This window comes from Bufo bufo, chromosome 9, assembly GCF_905171765.1.
Source record: "Bufo bufo chromosome 9, aBufBuf1.1, whole genome shotgun sequence".
NCBI classification, from domain to species: Eukaryota; Metazoa; Chordata; class Amphibia; order Anura; family Bufonidae; genus Bufo; species Bufo bufo.
The window spans coordinates 226,639,886-226,658,813 of NC_053397.1; positions in this window are offsets into that span (position 1 = coordinate 226,639,886).

Consider the following 18,928-nt stretch of genomic DNA (forward strand, 5'->3'; position numbering starts at 1 on the left):
CTGTGTGATACAGTCTGCTGAGCTGTGTATCTAATCCTACCCTGTGTAATCCTGTCTGCTGAGCTGTGTATCTAATCCTACCCTGTGTGATACTGTCTGCTGAGCTATGTATCTAATCCTATCCTGTGTGATACTGTCTGCTGAGCTGTGTATCTAATCCTATCCTGTGTGATACTGTCTGCTGAGCTGTGTATCTAATCCTATCCTGTGTGATACTGTCTGCTGAGCTGTGTATCTAATCCTGTCCCGTGTGATACTGTCTGCTGAGCTGTGTATCTAATCCTATCCTGTGTGATACTGTCTGCTGAGCTGTGTATCTAATCGTATCCTGTGTGATACTGCCTCCTGAGCCGTGTATCTAACCCTGTCCTGTGTGATACTGTCTGCTGAGCTGTGTATTTAATCCTATCCTGTGTGATACTGACTGCTGAGCTGTGTATCTAATCCTGTCCTGTGTGATACTGTCTGCTGAGCTGTGTATCTAATCCTATCCTGTGTGATACTGTCTGCTGAGCTGTGTATCTAATCATCTACTGTGTGATACTGTCTGCTGAGCTGTGTATCTAATCCTATCCTGTGTGATACTGTCTGCTGAGCTGTGTATCTAATCGTATCCTGTGTGATACTGTCTGCTGAACTGTGTATCTAATTATATCCTGTGTGATACTGTCTGCTGAGCTGTGTATCTAATCCTATCCTGTGTGATACTGCCTGCTGAGCTGTGTATCTAATCCTATCCTGTGTGATACTGTCTGCTGAGCTGTGTATCTAATCCTATCCTGTGTGATACTGTCTGCTGAGCTGTGTATCTAATCCTATCCTGTGTGATACTGCCTGCTGAGCTGTGTATCTAATCCTATCCTGTGTGATACTGCCTGCTGAGCTGTGTTATCTAATCCTGCCCTGTGTGATACTGTCTGCTGAGCCGTGTATCTAATCCTTTCCTGTGTGATACTGTCTGCTGAGCTGTGTATCTAATCCTGTCCTATGTGATACTGTCTGCTGAGCCGTGTATCTAATCATATCCTGTGTGATACGTCTGCTGAGCTGTGTATCTAATCCTATCCTGTGTGATACTGCCTGCTGAGCTGTGTATCTAATCCTCTCCTGTGTGATACTGTCTGCTGAGCTGTGTATCTAATCCTGTCCTGTGTAATACTGTCTGCTGAGCTGTGTATCTAATCCTATCCTGTGTGATACTGTCTGCTGAGCTGTGTATCTAATCCTATCCTGTGTGATACCGTCTGCTGAGCTGTGTATCTAATCCTATCCTGTGTGATACTGCCTGCTGAGCTGTGTATCTAATCCTGCCCTGTGTGATACTGTCTGCTGAGCCGTGTATCTAATCCTATCCTATGTGATACTGTCTGCTGAGCTGTGTATCTAATCCTGTCCTGTGTGATACTGTCTGCTGAGCTGTGTATCTAATCCTATCCTGTGTGATACTGTCTGCTGAGCCGTGTATCTAATCCTATCCTGTGTGATACGGTCTGCTGAGCTGTGTATCTAATCCTGTCCTGTGTGATACTGTCTGCTGAGCTGTGTATCTAATCCTATCCTGTGTGATACTGTCTGCTGAGACCATGTATCTAATCCTATCCTATGTGATACTGTCTGCTGAGCTGTGTATCTAATCCTATCCTGTGTGATACTGTCTGCTGAGCTGTGTATCTAATCCTATCCTCTGTGATACTGTCTGCTGAGCTGTGTATCTAATCCTATCCTGTGTGATACTGTCTGCTGAGCTGTGTATCTAATCCTATGTGATACTGTCTGCTGAGCGGTGTATCTAATCCTGTCCTGTGTGATACTGTCTGCTGAGCTGTGTATCTAATCCTATCCTGTGTGACACTGTCTGCTGAGCTGTGTATCTAATCCTACCCTGTGTGATACAGTCTGCTGAGCTGTGTATCTAATCCTGTCCTGTGTGATACTGTCTGCTGAGCTGTGTATCTAATCCTATCCTGTGTGATACTGTCTGCTGAGCTGTGTATCTAATCCTACCCTGTGTGATACTGTCTGCTGAGCCGTGTATCTAATCCTGTCCTGTGTGATACTGTCTGCTGAGCTGTGTATCTAATACTGTCCTGTGTGATACTGTCTGCTGAGCTGTGTATCTAATACTGTCCTGTGTGATACTGTCTGCTGAGCTGTGTATCTAATCCTATCCTGTGTGATACCGTCTGCTGAGACCATGTATCTAATCCTATCCTATGTGATACTGTCTGCTGAGCTGTGTATCTAATCATATCCTGTGTGATACTGTCTGCTGAGCTGTGTATCTAATCCTATCCTGTGTGATACTGTCTGCTGAGCTGTGTATCTAATCCTATCCTGTGTGATACCGTCTGCTGAGCTGTGTATCTAATCCTATCCTGTGTGATACTGTCTGCTAAGCTGTGTATCTAATCCTATCCTGTGTGATACAGTCTGCTGAGCTGTGTATCTAATCCTATCCTGTGTGATACCGTCTGCTGAGCTGTGTATCTAATCCTATCCTGTGTGATACTGTCTGCTGAGCTGTGTATCTAATCCTATCCTGTGTGATACTGTCTGCTGAGCTGTGTATCTAATCCTATCCTGTGTGATACTGTCTGCTGAGCTGTGTATCTAATCCTATCCTGTGTGATACTGTCTGCTGAGCTGTGTATCTAATCCTATCCTGTGTGATACTGTCTGCTGAGCTGTGTATCTAATCCTATCCTGTGTGATACTGTCTGCTGAGCTGTGTATCTAATCCTATCCTGTGTGATACTGTCTGCTGAGCTGTGTATCTAATCCTATCCTGTGTGATACTGTCTGCTGAGCTGTGTATCTAATCCTATCCTGTGTGATACCGTCTGCTGAGACCATGTATCTAATCCTATGTGATACTGTCTGCTGAGCTGTGTATCTAATCCTATGTGATACTGTCTGCTGAGCTGTGTATCTAATCCTATCCTGTGTGATACTGTCTGCTGAGCTGTGTATCTAATCCTATCCTGTGTGATACTGTCTGCTGAGCTGTGTATCTAATCCTATCCTGTGTGATACCGTCTGCTGAGACCATGTATCTAATCCTATCCTATGTGATACTGTCTGCTGAGCTGTGTATCTAATCCTGCTCTGTGTGATACTGTCTGCTGAGCTGTGTATCTAATCCTATCCTGTGTGATACTGCCTGCTGAGATGTGTATCTAATCCTATCCTGTGTGATACTGTCTATTGAGCTGTGTATCTAATCCTGCCCTGTGTGATACTGTCTGCTGAGCTGTGTATCTAATCCTGCCCTGTGTGATACTGTCTGCTGTGTATCTAATCCTATCCTGTGTGATACTGCCTGCTGAGATGTGTATCTAATCCTATCCTGTGTGATACTGTCTGCTGAGCTGTGTATCTAATCCTGTCCTGTGTGATACTGTCTGCTGAGCTGTGTATCTAACCCTGTCCTGTGTGATACTGTCTGCTGAGCTGTGTATCTAATACTGTCCTGTGTGAAACTGTCTGCTGAGCTGTGTATCTAATCCTATCCTGTGTGATACCGTCTGCTGAGCTGTGTATCTAATCCTATCCTGTGTGATACTGTCTGCTGAGCTGTGTATCTAATCCTATCCTGTGTGATAGTCTGCTGAGCTGTGTATCTAATCCTATGTGATACTGTCTGCTGAGCTGTGTATCTAATCCTATCCTGTGTGATACTGTCTGCTGAGCTGTGTATCTAATCCTATCCTGTGTGATACTGTCTGCTGAGCTGTGTATCTAATCCTGTGTGATACTGTCTGCTGAGCTGTGTATCTAATCCTGCCCTGTGTGATACTGTCTGCTGAGCTGTGTATCTAATCCTATCATGTGTGATACTGCCTGCTGAGATGTGTATCTAATCCTATCCTGTGTGATACTGTCTGCTGAGCTGTGTATCTAATCCTGCCCTGTGTGATACTGTCTGCTGAGCTGTGTATCTAATCCTATCCTGTGTGATACCGTCTGCTGAGACCATGTATCTAATCCTATCCGATACTGTCTGCTGAGCTGTGTATCTAATCCTATGTGATACTGTCTGCTGAGCTGTGTATCTAATCCTATCCTGTGTGATACTGTCTGCTGAGCTGTGTATCTAATCCTATCCTGTGTGATACTGTCTGCTGAGCTGTGTATCTAATCCTATCCTGTGTGATACCGTCTGCTGAGACCATGTATCTAATCCTATCCTATGTGATACTGTCTGCTGAGCTGTGTATCTAATCATATCCTGTGTGATACTGTCTGCTGAGCTGTGTATCTAATCCTATCCTGTGTGATACTGTTTGCTGAGCTGTGTATCTAATCTTTTCCTGTGTGATACTGCCTGCTGAGCTGTGTATCTAATCCTATCCTGTGTGATACTGTCTGCTGAGCTGTGTATCTAATCCTGCCCTGTGTGATACTGTCTGCTGAGCTGTGTATCTAATCCTGCCCTGTGATACTGTCTGCTGAGCTGTGTATCTAATCCTATCATGTGTGATACTGTCTGCTGAGCTGTGTATCTAATCCTACCCTGTGTGATACTGTCTGCTGAGCTGTGTATCTAATCCTATCCTGTGTGATACTGTCTGCTGAGCTGTGTATCTAATCCTATCCTGTGTGATACTGCCTGCTGAGCTGTGTATCTAATCCTATCCTGTGTGATACTGTCTGCTGAGCTGTGTATCTAATCCTATCCTGTGTGATACTGTCTGCTGAGCTGTGTATCTAATCCTATCCTGTGTGATACTGTCTGCTGAGCTGTGTATCTAATCCTATCCTGTGTAATACTGCCTGCTGAGATGTGTATCTAATCCTATCCTGTGTGATACTGTCTGCTGAGCTGTGTATCTAATCCTGCCCTGTGTGATACTGTCTGCTGAGCTGTGTATCTAATCCTATCCTGTGTGATACCGTCTGCTGAGACCATGTATCTAATCCTATCCGATACTGTCTGCTGAGCTGTGTATCTAATCCTATGTGATACTGTCTGCTGAGCTGTGTATCTAATCCTATCCTGTGTGATACTGTCTGCTGAGCTGTGTATCTAATCCTATGTGATACTGTCTGCTGAGCTGTGTATCTAATCCTATCCTGTGTGATACTGTCTGCTGAGCTGTGTATCTAATCCTATCCTGTGTGATACTGTCTGCTGAGCTGTGTATCTAATCCTATCCTGTGTGATACCGTCTGCTGAGACCATGTATCTAATCCTATCCTATGTGATACTGTCTGCTGAGCTGTGTATCTAATCATATCCTGTGTGATACTGTCTGCTGAGCTGTGTATCTAATCCTATCCTGTGTGATACTGTTTGCTGAGCTGTGTATCTAATCTTTTCCTGTGTGATACTGCCTGCTGAGCTGTGTATCTAATCCTATCCTGTGTGATACTGTCTGCTGAGCTGTGTATCTAATCCTGCCCTGTGTGATACTGTCTGCTGAGCTGTATATCTAATCCTGCCCTGTGTGATACTGTCTGCTGAGCTGTGTATCTAATCCTATCATGTGTGATACTGTCTGCTGAGCTGTGTATCTAATCCTACCCTGTGTGATACTGTCTGCTGAGCTGTGTATCTAATCCTATCCTGTGTGATACTGTCTGCTGAGCTGTGTATCTAATCCTATCCTGTGTGATACTGCCTGCTGAGCTGTGTATCTAATCCTATCCTGTGTGATACTGTCTGCTGAGCTGTGTATCTAATCCTATCCTGTGTGATACTGTCTGCTGAGCTGTGTATCTAATCCTATCCTGTGTGATACTGTCTGCTGAGCTGTGTATCTAATCCTATCCTGTGTAATACTGCCTGCTGAGATGTGTATCTAATCCTATCCTGTGTGATACTGTCTGCTGAGCTGTGTATCTAATCCTGCCCTGTGTGATACTGTCTGCTGAGCTGTGTATCTAATCCTATCCTGTGTGATACCGTCTGCTGAGACCATGTATCTAATCCTATCCGATACTGTCTGCTGAGCTGTGTATCTAATCCTATGTGATACTGTCTGCTGAGCTGTGTATCTAATCCTATCCTGTGTGATACTGTCTGCTGAGCTGTGTATCTAATCCTGCCCTGTGCGATACTGTCTGCTGAGCTGTGTATCTAATCCTGCCCTGTGTGATACTGTCTGCTGAGCTGTGTATCTAATCCTGCCCTGTGTGATACTGTCTGCTGAGCTGTGTATCTAATCCTATCCTGTGTGATACTGTCTGCTGAGCTGTGTATCTAATCCTATCCTGTGTGATACTGCCTGCTGAGATGTGTATCTAATCCTATCCTGTGTGATACTGTCTGCTGAGCTGTGTATCTAATCCTGCCCTGTGTGATACTGTCTGCTGAGCTGTGTATCTAATCCTATCCTGTGTGATACCGTCTGCTGAGACCATGTATCTAATCCTATCCGATACTGTCTGCTGAGCTGTGTATCTAATCCTATGTGATACTGTCTGCTGAGCTGTGTATCTAATCCTATCCTGTGTAATACTGTCTGCTGAGCTGTGTATCTAATCCTATCCTGTGTGATACTGTCTGCTGAGCTGTGTATCTAATCCTATCCTGTGTGATACCGTCTGCTGAGACCATGTATCTAATCCTATGTGATACTGTCTGCTGAGCTGTGTATCTAATCATATCCTGTGTGATACTGTCTGCAGAGCTGTGTATCTAATCCTGCCCTGTGTGATACTGTCTGCTGAGCTGTGTATCTAATCCTATCATGTGTGATACTGCCTGCTGAGATGTGTATCTAATCCTATCCTGTGTGATACTGTCTGCTGAGCTGTGTATCTAATCCTGCCCTGTGTGATACTGTCTGCTGAGCTGTGTATCTAATCCTGCCCTGTGCGATACTGTCTGCTGAGCTGTGTATCTAATCCTATCCTGTGTGATACTGTCTGCTGAGCTGTGTATCTAATCCTATCCTGTGTGATACTGTCTGCTGAGCTGTGTATCTAATCCTATCCTGTGTAATACTGTCTGCTGAGCTGTGTATCTAATCCTGCCCTGTGTGATACTGTCTGCTGAGCTGTGTATCTAACCCTGTCCTGTGTGATACTGTCTGCTGAGCTGTGTATCTAATCCTATCCTGTGTAATACTGCCTGCTGAGATGTGTATCTAATCCTATCCTGTGTGATACTGTCTGCTGAGCTGTGTATCTAATCCTGCCCTGTGTGATACCGTCTGCTGAGCTGTGTATCTAATCCTATCCTGTGTGATACCATCTGCTGAGACCATGTATCTAATCCTATCCGATACTGTCTGCTGAGCTGTGTATCTAATCCTATGTGATACTGTCTGCTGAGCTGTGTATCTAATCCTATGTGATACTGTCTGCTGAGCTGTGTATCTAATCCTATCCTGTGTGATACTGTCTGCTGAGCTGTGTATCTAATCCTATCCTGTGTGATACTGTCTGCTGAGCTGTGTATCTAATCCTATCCTGTGTGATACCGTCTTCTGAGACCATGTATCTAATCCTATCCTATGTGATACTGTCTGCTGAGCTGTGTATCTAATCCTATCCTGTGTGATACTGTCTGCTGAGCTGTGTATCTAATCCTATCATGTGTGATACTGCCTGCTGAGATGTGTATCTAATCCTATCCTGTGTGATACTGTCTGCTGAGCTGTGTATCTAATCCTGCCCTGTGTGATACTGTCTGTTTAGCTGTGTATCTAATCCTATCCTGAGTGATACTGTCTGCTGAGCTGTGTATCTAATCCTATCCTGTGTGATACTGTCTGCTGAGCTGTGTATCTAATCCTATCCTGAGTGATACTGTCTGCTGAGCTGTGTATCTAATCCTATCCTGTGTGATACTGTCTGCTGAGCTGTGTATCTAATCCTGCCCTGTGTGATACTGGAGTTTTCCCCTCAGGTTCCCAGCAGTAATTTCTATATTTGGCAGGTAATAATTAGTATTTATGGTCGCTGCTGCCGGGTTATTTGGGGCAGTAAATCTTTTTGGACAGTTGGAAGAAGCTGCAACGATTTAACTTCCTCTTTTTGAAATGTGTACAAAGTTCTGCTCCCGCACAGACCCCAAGATAAGACCTGGGCCCCGACAGGGAAAAAGCTGACATGTCCCAAAATGCGCTGCCGAAGAACCCAGAGATACTAAGTCTGCTGAAGATGTCTTAGGGTGGTGGCACGCTGTGAAATATAGTGGTAGATGATGTGATCCTGCTGGGTGAGGTGGTGACAATTCATCAAGATGTCCCTCGTGTCACATAGACAACATGAGGTGACAACCGCCTGCAAATACACAAACAGTGCACAGTCCTGTACAGAAATAATCATCCAACCGTATTAATCCATTTCTGATCCTGAGTTACATCCTGTATTATGCTCCAGAGCTGCACTCACTATTCTGCTGGTGTAGTCACTATATACATACATTACTTATCCTGTACTGATCCTGAGTTACATCCAGTATTATACTCCAGAGCTGCACTCACTATTCTGCTGGTGCAGTCACTGTGTACATACATTACTTATCCTGTACTGATCCTGAGTTACATCCTGTATTATACTCCAGAGCTGCACTCACTATTCTGCTGGTGCAGTCACTGTGTGCATACATTACTTATCCTGTACTGATCCTGAGTTACATCCTGTATTATACTCCAGAGCTGCACTCACTATTCTGCTGGTGCAGTCACTGTGTACATACATCACTTATCCTGTATTGATCCTGAGTTACATCCTGTATTATACTCCAGAGCTGCACTCACTATTCTGCTGGTGCAGTCACTGTGTACATACATTACTTATCCTGTACTGATCCTGAGTTACATCCGGTATTATACTCCAGAGCTGCACTCACTATTCTGCTGGTGCAGTCACTGTGTACATACATTACTTATCCTGTACTGATCCTGAGTTACATCCTGTATTATACTCCAGAGCTGCACTCACTATTCTGCTGGTGCAGTCACTGTGTACATACATTACTTATCCTGTACTGATCCTGAGTTACATCCTGTATTATACTCCAGAGCTGCACTCACTATTCTGCTGGTGCAGTCACTGTGTGCATACATCACTTATCCTGTATTGATCCTGAGTTACATCCTGTATTATACTCCAGAGCTGCACTCACTATTCTGCTGGTGGAGTCACTGTGTACATACATTACTTATCCTGTACTGATCCTGAGTTACATCCGGTATTATACTCCAGAGCTGCACTCACTATTCTGCTGGTGCAGTCACTGTGTACATACATTACTTATCCTGTACTGATCCTGAGTTACATCCTGTATTATACTCCAGAGCTGCACTCACTATTCTGCTGGTGCAGTCACTATGTACATACATTACTTATCCTGTACTGATCCTGAGTTACATCCTGTATTATACTCCAGAGCTGCACTCACTATTCTGCTGGTGCAGTCACTGTGTACATACATTACTTATCCTGTACTGATCCTGAGTTACATCCTGTATTATACTCCAGAGCTGCACTCACTATTCTGCTGGTGCAGTCACTGTGTACATACATTACTTATCCTGTACTGATCCTGAGTTACATCCTGTATTATACTCCAGAGCTGCACTCACTATTCTGCTGGTGCAGTCACTGTGTACATACATTACTTATCCTGTACTGATCCTGAGTTACATCCTGTATTATACTCCAGAGCTGCACTCACTATTCTGCTGGTGCAGTCACTGTGTACATACATTACTTATCCTGTACTGATCCTGAGTTACATCCTGTATTATACTCCAGAGCTGCACTCACTATTCTGCTGGTGGAGTCACTGTGTACATACATTACTTATCCTGTACTGATCCTGAGTTACATCCTGTATTATACTCCAGAGCTGCACTCACTATTCTGCTGGTGCAGTCACTGTGTACATACATTAATTATCCTGTACTGATCCTGAGTTACATCCTGTATTATACTCCAGAGCTGCACTCACTATTCTGCTGGTGCAGTCACTGTGTACATACATTACTTATCCTGTACTGATCCTGAGTTACATCCTGTATTATACTCCAGAGCTGCACTCACTATTCTGCTGGTGGAGTCACTGTGTACATACATTACTTATCCTGTACTGATCCTGAGTTACATCCTGTATTATACTCCAGAGCTGCACTCACTATTCTGCTGGTGCAGTCACTGTGTACATACAGTACTTATCCTGTACTGATCCTGAGTTACATCCTGTATTATACTCCAGAGCTGCACTCACTATTCTGCTGGTGCAGTCACTGTGCACATACATTACTTATCCTGTACTGATCCTGAGTTACATCCTGTATTATACTCCAGAGCTGCACTCACTATTCTGCTGGTGCAGTCACTGTGTACATACATTACTTATCCTGTACTGATCCTGAGTTACATCCTGTATTATACTCCAGAGCTGCACTCACTATTCTGCTGGTGCAGTCACTGTGTACATACATTACTTATCCTGTACTGATCCTAAGTTACATCCTGTATTATACTCCAGAGCTGCACTCACTATTCTGCTGGTGCAGTCACTGTGTACATACATTACTTATCCTGTACTGATCCTGAGTTACATCCTGTATTATACTCCAGAGCTGCACTCACTATTCTGCTGGTGGAGTCACTGTGTACATACATTACTTATCCTGTACTGATCCTGAGTTACATCCTGTATTATACTCCAGAGCTGCACTCACTATTCTGCTGGTGCAGTCACTGTGTACATACATTACTTATCCTGTACTGATCCTGAGTTACATCCTGTATTATACTCCAGAGCTGCACTCACTATTCTGCTGGTGCAGTCACTGTGTACATACATTACTTATCCTGTACTGATCCTGAGTTACATCCTGTATTATACTCCAGAGCTGCACTCACTATTCTGCTGGTGCAGTCACTGTGTACATACATTACTTATCCTGTACTGATCCTGAGTTACATCCTGTATTATACTCCAGAGCTGCACTCACTATTCTGCTGGTGCAGTCACTGTGTACATACATTACTTATCCTGTACTGATCCTGAGTTACATCCTGTATTATACTCCAGAGCTGCACTCACTATTCTGCTGGTGGAGTCACTGTGCACATACATTACTTATCCTGTACTGATCCTGAGTTACATCCTGTATTATACTCCAGAGCTACACTCACTATTCTGCTGGTGCAGTCACTGTGTACATACAGTACTTATCCTGTACTGATCCTGAGTTACATCCTGTATTATACTCCAGAGCTGCACTCACTATTCTGCTGGTGCAGTCACTGTGCACATACATTACTTATCCTGTACTGATCCTGAGTTACATCCTGTATTATACTCCAGAGCTGCACTCACTATTCTGCTGGTGCAGTCACTATGTACATACATTACTTATCCTGTACTGATCCTGAGTTACATCCTGTATTATACTCCAGAGCTGCACTCACTATTCTGCTGGTGCAGTCACTGTGTACATACATTACTTATCCTGTACTGATCCTGAGTTACATCCTGTATTATACTCCAGAGCTGCACTCACTATTCTGCTGGTGGAGTCACTGTGCACATACATTACTTATCCTGTACTGATCCTGAGTTACATCCTGTATTATACTCCAGAGCTGCACTCACTATTCTGCTGGTGCAGTCACTGTGTACATACATTACTTATCCTGTACTGATCCTGAGTTACATCCTGTATTATACTCCAGAGCTGCACTCACTATTCTGCTGGTGCAGTCACTGTGTACATACATTACTTATCCTGTACTGATCCTGAGTTACATCCTGTATTATACTCCAGAGCTGCACTCACTATTCTGCTGGTGCAGTCACTGTGTACATACAATACTTATACTGTACTTATCCTGAGTTACATCCTGTATTATACTCCAGAGCTGCACTCACTATTCTGCTGGTGCAGTCACTGTGTACATACATTACTTATCCTGTACTGATCCTGAGTTACATCCTGTATTATACTCCAGAGCTGCACTCACTATTCTGCTGGTGCAGTCACTGTGTACATACATTACTTATCCTGTACTGATCCTGAGTTACATCCTGTATTATACTCCAGAGCTGCACTCACTATTCTGCTGGTGCAGTCACTGTGTACATACATTACTTATCCTGTACTGATCCTGAGTTACATCCTGTATTATACTCCAGAGCTGCACTCACTATTCTGCTGGTGCAGTTACTGTGTACATACATTACTTATCCTGTACTGATCCTGAGTTACATCCTGTATTATACTCCAGAGCTGCACTCACTATTCTGCTGGTGGAGTCACTGTGTACATACATTACTTATCCTGTACTGATCCTGAGTTACATCCTGTATTATACTCCAGAGCTGCACTCACTATTCTGCTGGTGCAGTCACTGTGTACATACATTACTTATCCTGTACTGATCCTGAGTTACATCCTGTATTATACTCCAGAGCTGCACTCACTATTCTGCTGGTGCAGTCACTGTGTACATACATTACTTATCCTGTACTGATCCTGAGTTACATCCTGTATTATACTCCAGAGCTGCACTCACTATTCTGCTGGTGCAGTCACTGTGTACATACATTACTTATCCTGTACTGATCCTGAGTTACATCCTGTATTATACTCCAGAGCTGCACTCACTATTCTGCTGGTGCAGTCACTGTGTACATACATTACTTATCCTGTACTGATCCTGAGTTACATCCTGTATTATACTCCAGAGCTGCACTCACTATTCTGCTGGTGGAGTCACTGTGCACATACATTACTTATCCTGTACTGATCCTGAGTTACATCCTGTATTATACTCCAGAGCTGCACTCACTATTCTGCTGGTGCAGTCACTGTGTACATACAGTACTTATCCTGTACTGATCCTGAGTTACATCCTGTATTATACTCCAGAGCTGCACTCACTATTCTGCTGGTGCAGTCACTGTGCACATACATTACTTATCCTGTACTGATCCTGAGTTACATCCTGTATTATACTCCAGAGCTGCACTCACTATTCTGCTGGTGCAGTCACTGTGTACATACATTACTTATCCTGTACTGATCCTGAGTTACATCCTGTATTATACTCCAGAGCTGCACTCACTATTCTGCTGGTGCAGTCACTGTGTACATACATTACTTATCCTGTACTGATCCTGAGTTACATCCTGTATTATACTCCAGAGCTGCACTCACTATTCTGCTGGTGGAGTCACTGTGCACATACATTACTTATCCTGTACTGATCCTGAGTTACATCCTGTATTATACTCCAGAGCTGCACTCACTATTCTGCTGGTGCAGTCACTGTGTACATACATTACTTATCCTGTACTGATCCTGAGTTACATCCTGTATTATACTCCAGAGCTGCACTCACTATTCTGCTGGTGCAGTCACTGTGTACATACATTACTTATCCTGTACTGATCCTGAGTTACATCCTGTATTATACTCCAGAGCTGCACTCACTATTCTGCTGGTGCAGTCACTGTGTACATACAATACTTATACTGTACTTATCCTGAGTTACATCCTGTATTATACTCCAGAGCTGCACTCACTATTCTGCTGGTGCAGTCACTGTGTACATACATTACTTATCCTGTACTGATCCTGAGTTACATCCTGTATTATACTCCAGAGCTGCACTCACTATTCTGCTGGTGCAGTCACTGTGTACATACATTACTTATCCTGTACTGATCCTGAGTTACATCCTGTATTATACTCCAGAGCTGCACTCACTATTCTGCTGGTGCAGTCACTGTGTACATACATTACTTATCCTGTACTGATCCTGAGTTACATCCTGTATTATACTCCAGAGCTGCACTCACTATTCTGCTGGTGCAGTTACTGTGTACATACATTACTTATCCTGTACTGATCCTGAGTTACATCCTGTATTATACTCCAGAGCTGCACTCACTATTCTGCTGGTGGAGTCACTGTGTACATACATTACTTATCCTGTACTGATCCTGAGTTACATCCTGTATTATACTCCAGAGCTGCACTCACTATTCTGCTGGTGCAGTCACTGTGTACATACATTACTTATCCTGTACTGATCCTGAGTTACATCCTGTATTATACTCCAGAGCTGCACTCACTATTCTGCTGGTGCAGTCACTGTGTACATACATTACTTATCCTGTACTGATCCTGAGTTACATCCTGTATTATACTCCAGAGCTGCACTCACTATTCTGCTGGTGCAGTCACTGTGTACATACATTACTTATCCTGTACTGATCCTGAGTTACATCCTGTATTATACTCCAGAGCTGCACTCACTATTCTGCTGGTGCAGTCACTGTGTACATACATTACTTATCCTGTACTGATCCTGAGTTACATCCTGTATTATACTCCAGAGCTGCACTCACTATTCTGCTGGTGGAGTCACTGTGCACATACATTACTTATCCTGTACTGATCCTGAGTTACATCCTGTATTATACTCCAGAGCTGCACTCACTATTCTGCTGGTGCAGTCACTGTGTACATACAGTACTTATCCTGTACTGATCCTGAGTTACATCCTGTATTATACTCCAGAGCTGCACTCACTATTCTGCTGGTGCAGTCACTGTGCACATACATTACTTATCCTGTACTGATCCTGAGTTACATCCTGTATTATACTCCAGAGCTGCACTCACTATTCTGCTGGTGCAGTCACTGTGTACATACATTACTTATCCTGTACTGATCCTGAGTTACATCCTGTATTATACTCCAGAGCTGCACTCACTATTCTGCTGGTGCAGTCACTGTGTACATACATTACTTATCCTGTACTGATCCTGAGTTACATCCTGTATTATACTCCAGAGCTGCACTCACTATTCTGCTGGTGGAGTCACTGTGTACATACATTACTTATCCTGTACTGATCCTGAGTTACATCCTGTATTATACTCCAGAGCTGCACTCACTATTCTGCTGGTGCAGTCACTGTGTACATACATTACTTATCCTGTACTGATCCTGAGTTACATCCTGTATTATACTCCAGAGCTGCACTCACTATTCTGCTGGTGGAGTCACTGTGCACATACATTACTTATCCTGTACTGATCCTGAGTTACATCCTGTATTATACTCCAGAGCTGCACTCACTATTCTGCTGGTGCAGTCACTGTGTACATACATTACTTATCCTGTACTGATCCTGAGTTACATCCTGTATTATACTCCAGAGCTGCACTCACTATTCTGCTGGTGCAGTCACTGTGTACATACATTACTTATCCTGAGTTACATCCTGTATTATACTCCAGAGCTGCACTCACTATTCTGCTGGTGCAGTCACTGTGTACATACATTACTTATCCTGTACTGATCCTGAGTTACATCCTGTATTATACTCCAGAGCTGCACTCACTATTCTGCTGGTGCAGTCACTGTGTACATACATTACTTATCCTGTACTGATCCTGAGTTACATCCTGTATTATACTCCAGAGCTGCACTCACTATTCTGCTGGTGCAGTCACTGTGTACATACAATACTTATACTGTACTTATCCTGAGTTACATCCTGTATTATACTCCAGAGCTGCACTCACTATTCTGCTGGTGCAGTCACTGTGTACATACATTACTTATCCTGTACTGATCCTGAGTTACATCCTGTATTATACTCCAGAGCTGCACTCACTATTCTGCTGGTGCAGTCACTGTGTACATACATTACTTATCCTGTACTGATCCTGAGTTACATCCTGTATTATACTCCAGAGCTGCACTCACTATTCTGCTGGTGCAGTCACTGTGTACATACATTACTTATCCTGTACTGATCCTGAGTTACATCCTGTATTATACTCCAGAGCTGCACTCACTATTCTGCTGGTGCAGTTACTGTGTACATACATTACTTATCCTGTACTGATCCTGAGTTACATCCTGTATTATACTCCAGAGCTGCACTCACTATTCTGCTGGTGGAGTCACTGTGTACATACATTACTTATCCTGTACTGATCCTGAGTTACATCCTGTATTATACTCCAGAGCTGCACTCACTATTCTGCTGGTGCAGTCACTGTGTACATACATTACTTATCCTGTACTGATCCTGAGTTACATCCTGTATTATACTCCAGAGCTGCACTCACTATTCTGCTGGTGCAGTCACTGTGTACATACATTACTTATCCTGTACTGATCCTGAGTTACATCCTGTATTATACTCCAGAGCTGCACTCACTATTCTGCTGGTGCAGTCACTGTGTACATACATTACTTATCCTGTACTGATCCTGAGTTACATCCTGTATTATACTCCAGAGCTGCACTCACTATTCTGCTGGTGCAGTCACTGTGTACATACATTACTTATCCTGTACTGATCCTGAGTTACATCCTGTATTATACTCCAGAGCTGCACTCACTATTCTGCTGGTGGAGTCACTGTGCACATACATTACTTATCCTGTACTGATCCTGAGTTACATCCTGTATTATACTCCAGAGCTGCACTCACTATTCTGCTGGTGCAGTCACTGTGTACATACAGTACTTATCCTGTACTGATCCTGAGTTACATCCTGTATTATACTCCAGAGCTGCACTCACTATTCTGCTGGTGCAGTCACTGTGCACATACATTACTTATCCTGTACTGATCCTGAGTTACATCCTGTATTATACTCCAGAGCTGCACTCACTATTCTGCTGGTGCAGTCACTGTGTACATACATTACTTATCCTGTACTGATCCTGAGTTACATCCTGTATTATACTCCAGAGCTGCACTCACTATTCTGCTGGTGCAGTCACTGTGTACATACATTACTTATCCTGTACTGATCCTGAGTTACATCCTGTATTATACTCCAGAGCTGCACTCACTATTCTGCTGGTGGAGTCACTGTGTACATACATTACTTATCCTGTACTGATCCTGAGTTACATCCTGTATTATACTCCAGAGCTGCACTCACTATTCTGCTGGTGCAGTCACTGTGTACATACATTACTTATCCTGTACTGATCCTGAGTTACATCCTGTATTATACTCCAGAGCTGCACTCACTATTCTGCTGGTGGAGTCACTGTGCACATACATTACTTATCCTGTACTGATCCTGAGTTACATCCTGTATTATACTCCAGAGCTGCACTCACTATTCTGCTGGTGCAGTCACTGTGTACATACATTACTTATCCTGTACTGATCCTGAGTTACATCCTGTATTATACTCCAGAGCTGCACTCACTATTCTGCTGGTGCAGTCACTGTGTACATACATTACTTATCCTGAGTTACATCCTGTATTATACTCCAGAGCTGCACTCACTATGCTGCTGGTGCAGTCACTGTGTACATACATTACTTATCCTGTACTGATCCTGAGTTACATCCTGTATTATACTCCAGAGCTGCACTCACTATTCTGCTGGTGCAGTCACTGTGTACATACATTACTTATCCTGTACTGATCCTGAGTTACATCCTGTATTATACTCCAGAGCTGCACTCACTATTCTGCTGGTGCAGTCACTGTGTACATACATTACTTATCCTGTACTGATCCTGAGTTACATCCTGTATTATACTCCAGAGCTGCACTCACTATTCTGCTGGTGCAGTCACTGTGTACATACATTACTTATCCTGTACTGATCCTGAGTTACATCCTGTATTATACTCCAGAGCTGCACTCACTATTCTGCTGTTGGAGTCACTGTGTACATACATTACTTATCCTGTACTGATCCTGAGTTACATCCTGTATTATACTCCAGAGCTGCACTCACTATTCTGCTGGTGCAGTCACTGTGTACATACAGTACTTATCCTGTACTGATCCTGAGTTACATCCTGTATTATACTCCAGAGCTGCACTCACTATTCTGCTGGTGCAGTCACTGTGCACATACATTACTTATCCTGTACTGATCCTGAGTTACATCCTGTATTATACTCCAGAGCTGCACTCACTATTCTGCTGGTGCAGTCACTGTGTACATACATTACTTATCCTGTACTGATCCTGAGTTACATCCTGTATTATACTCCAGAGCTGCACTCACTATTCTGCTGGTGCAGTCACTGTGTACATACATTACTTATCCTGTACTGATCCTGAGTTACATCCTGTATTATACTCCAGAGCTGCACTCACTATTCTGCTGGTGGAGTCACTGTGCACATACATTACTTATCCTGTACTGATCCTGAGTTACATCCTGTATTATACTCCAGAGCTGCACTCACTATTCTGCTGGTGCAGTCACTGTGTACATACATTACTTATCCTGTACTGATCCTGAGTTACATCCTGTATTATACTCCAGAGCTGCACTCACTATTCTGCTGGTGCAGTCACTGTGTACATACATTACTTATCCTGAGTTACATCCTGTATTATACTCCAGAGCTGCACTCACTATTCTGCTGGTGCAGTCACTGTGTACATACATTACTTATCCTGTACTGATCCTGAGTTACATCCTGTATTATACTCCAGAGCTGCACTCACTATTCTGCTGGTGCAGTCACTGTGTACATACATTACTTATCCTGTACTGATCCTGAGTTACATCCTGTATTATACTCCAGAGCTGCACTCACTATTCTGCTGGTGCAGTCACTGTGTACATACATTACTTATCCTGTACTGATCCTGAGTTACATCCTGTATTATACTCCAGAGCTGCACTCACTATTCTGCTGGTGCAGTCACTGTGTACATACATTACTTATCCTGTACTGATCCTGAGTTACATCCTGTATTATACTGCAGAGCTGCACTCACTATTCTGCTGCTGCAGTCACTGTGTACATACATTACTTATCCTGTACTGATCCTGAGTTACATCCTGTATTATACTCCAGAGCTGCACTCACTATTCTGCTGGTGCAGTCACTGTGTACATACATTACTTATCCTGTACTGATCCTGAGTTACATCCTCTATTATACTCCAGAGCTGCACTCACTATTCTGCTGGTGCAGTCACTGTGTACATACATTACTT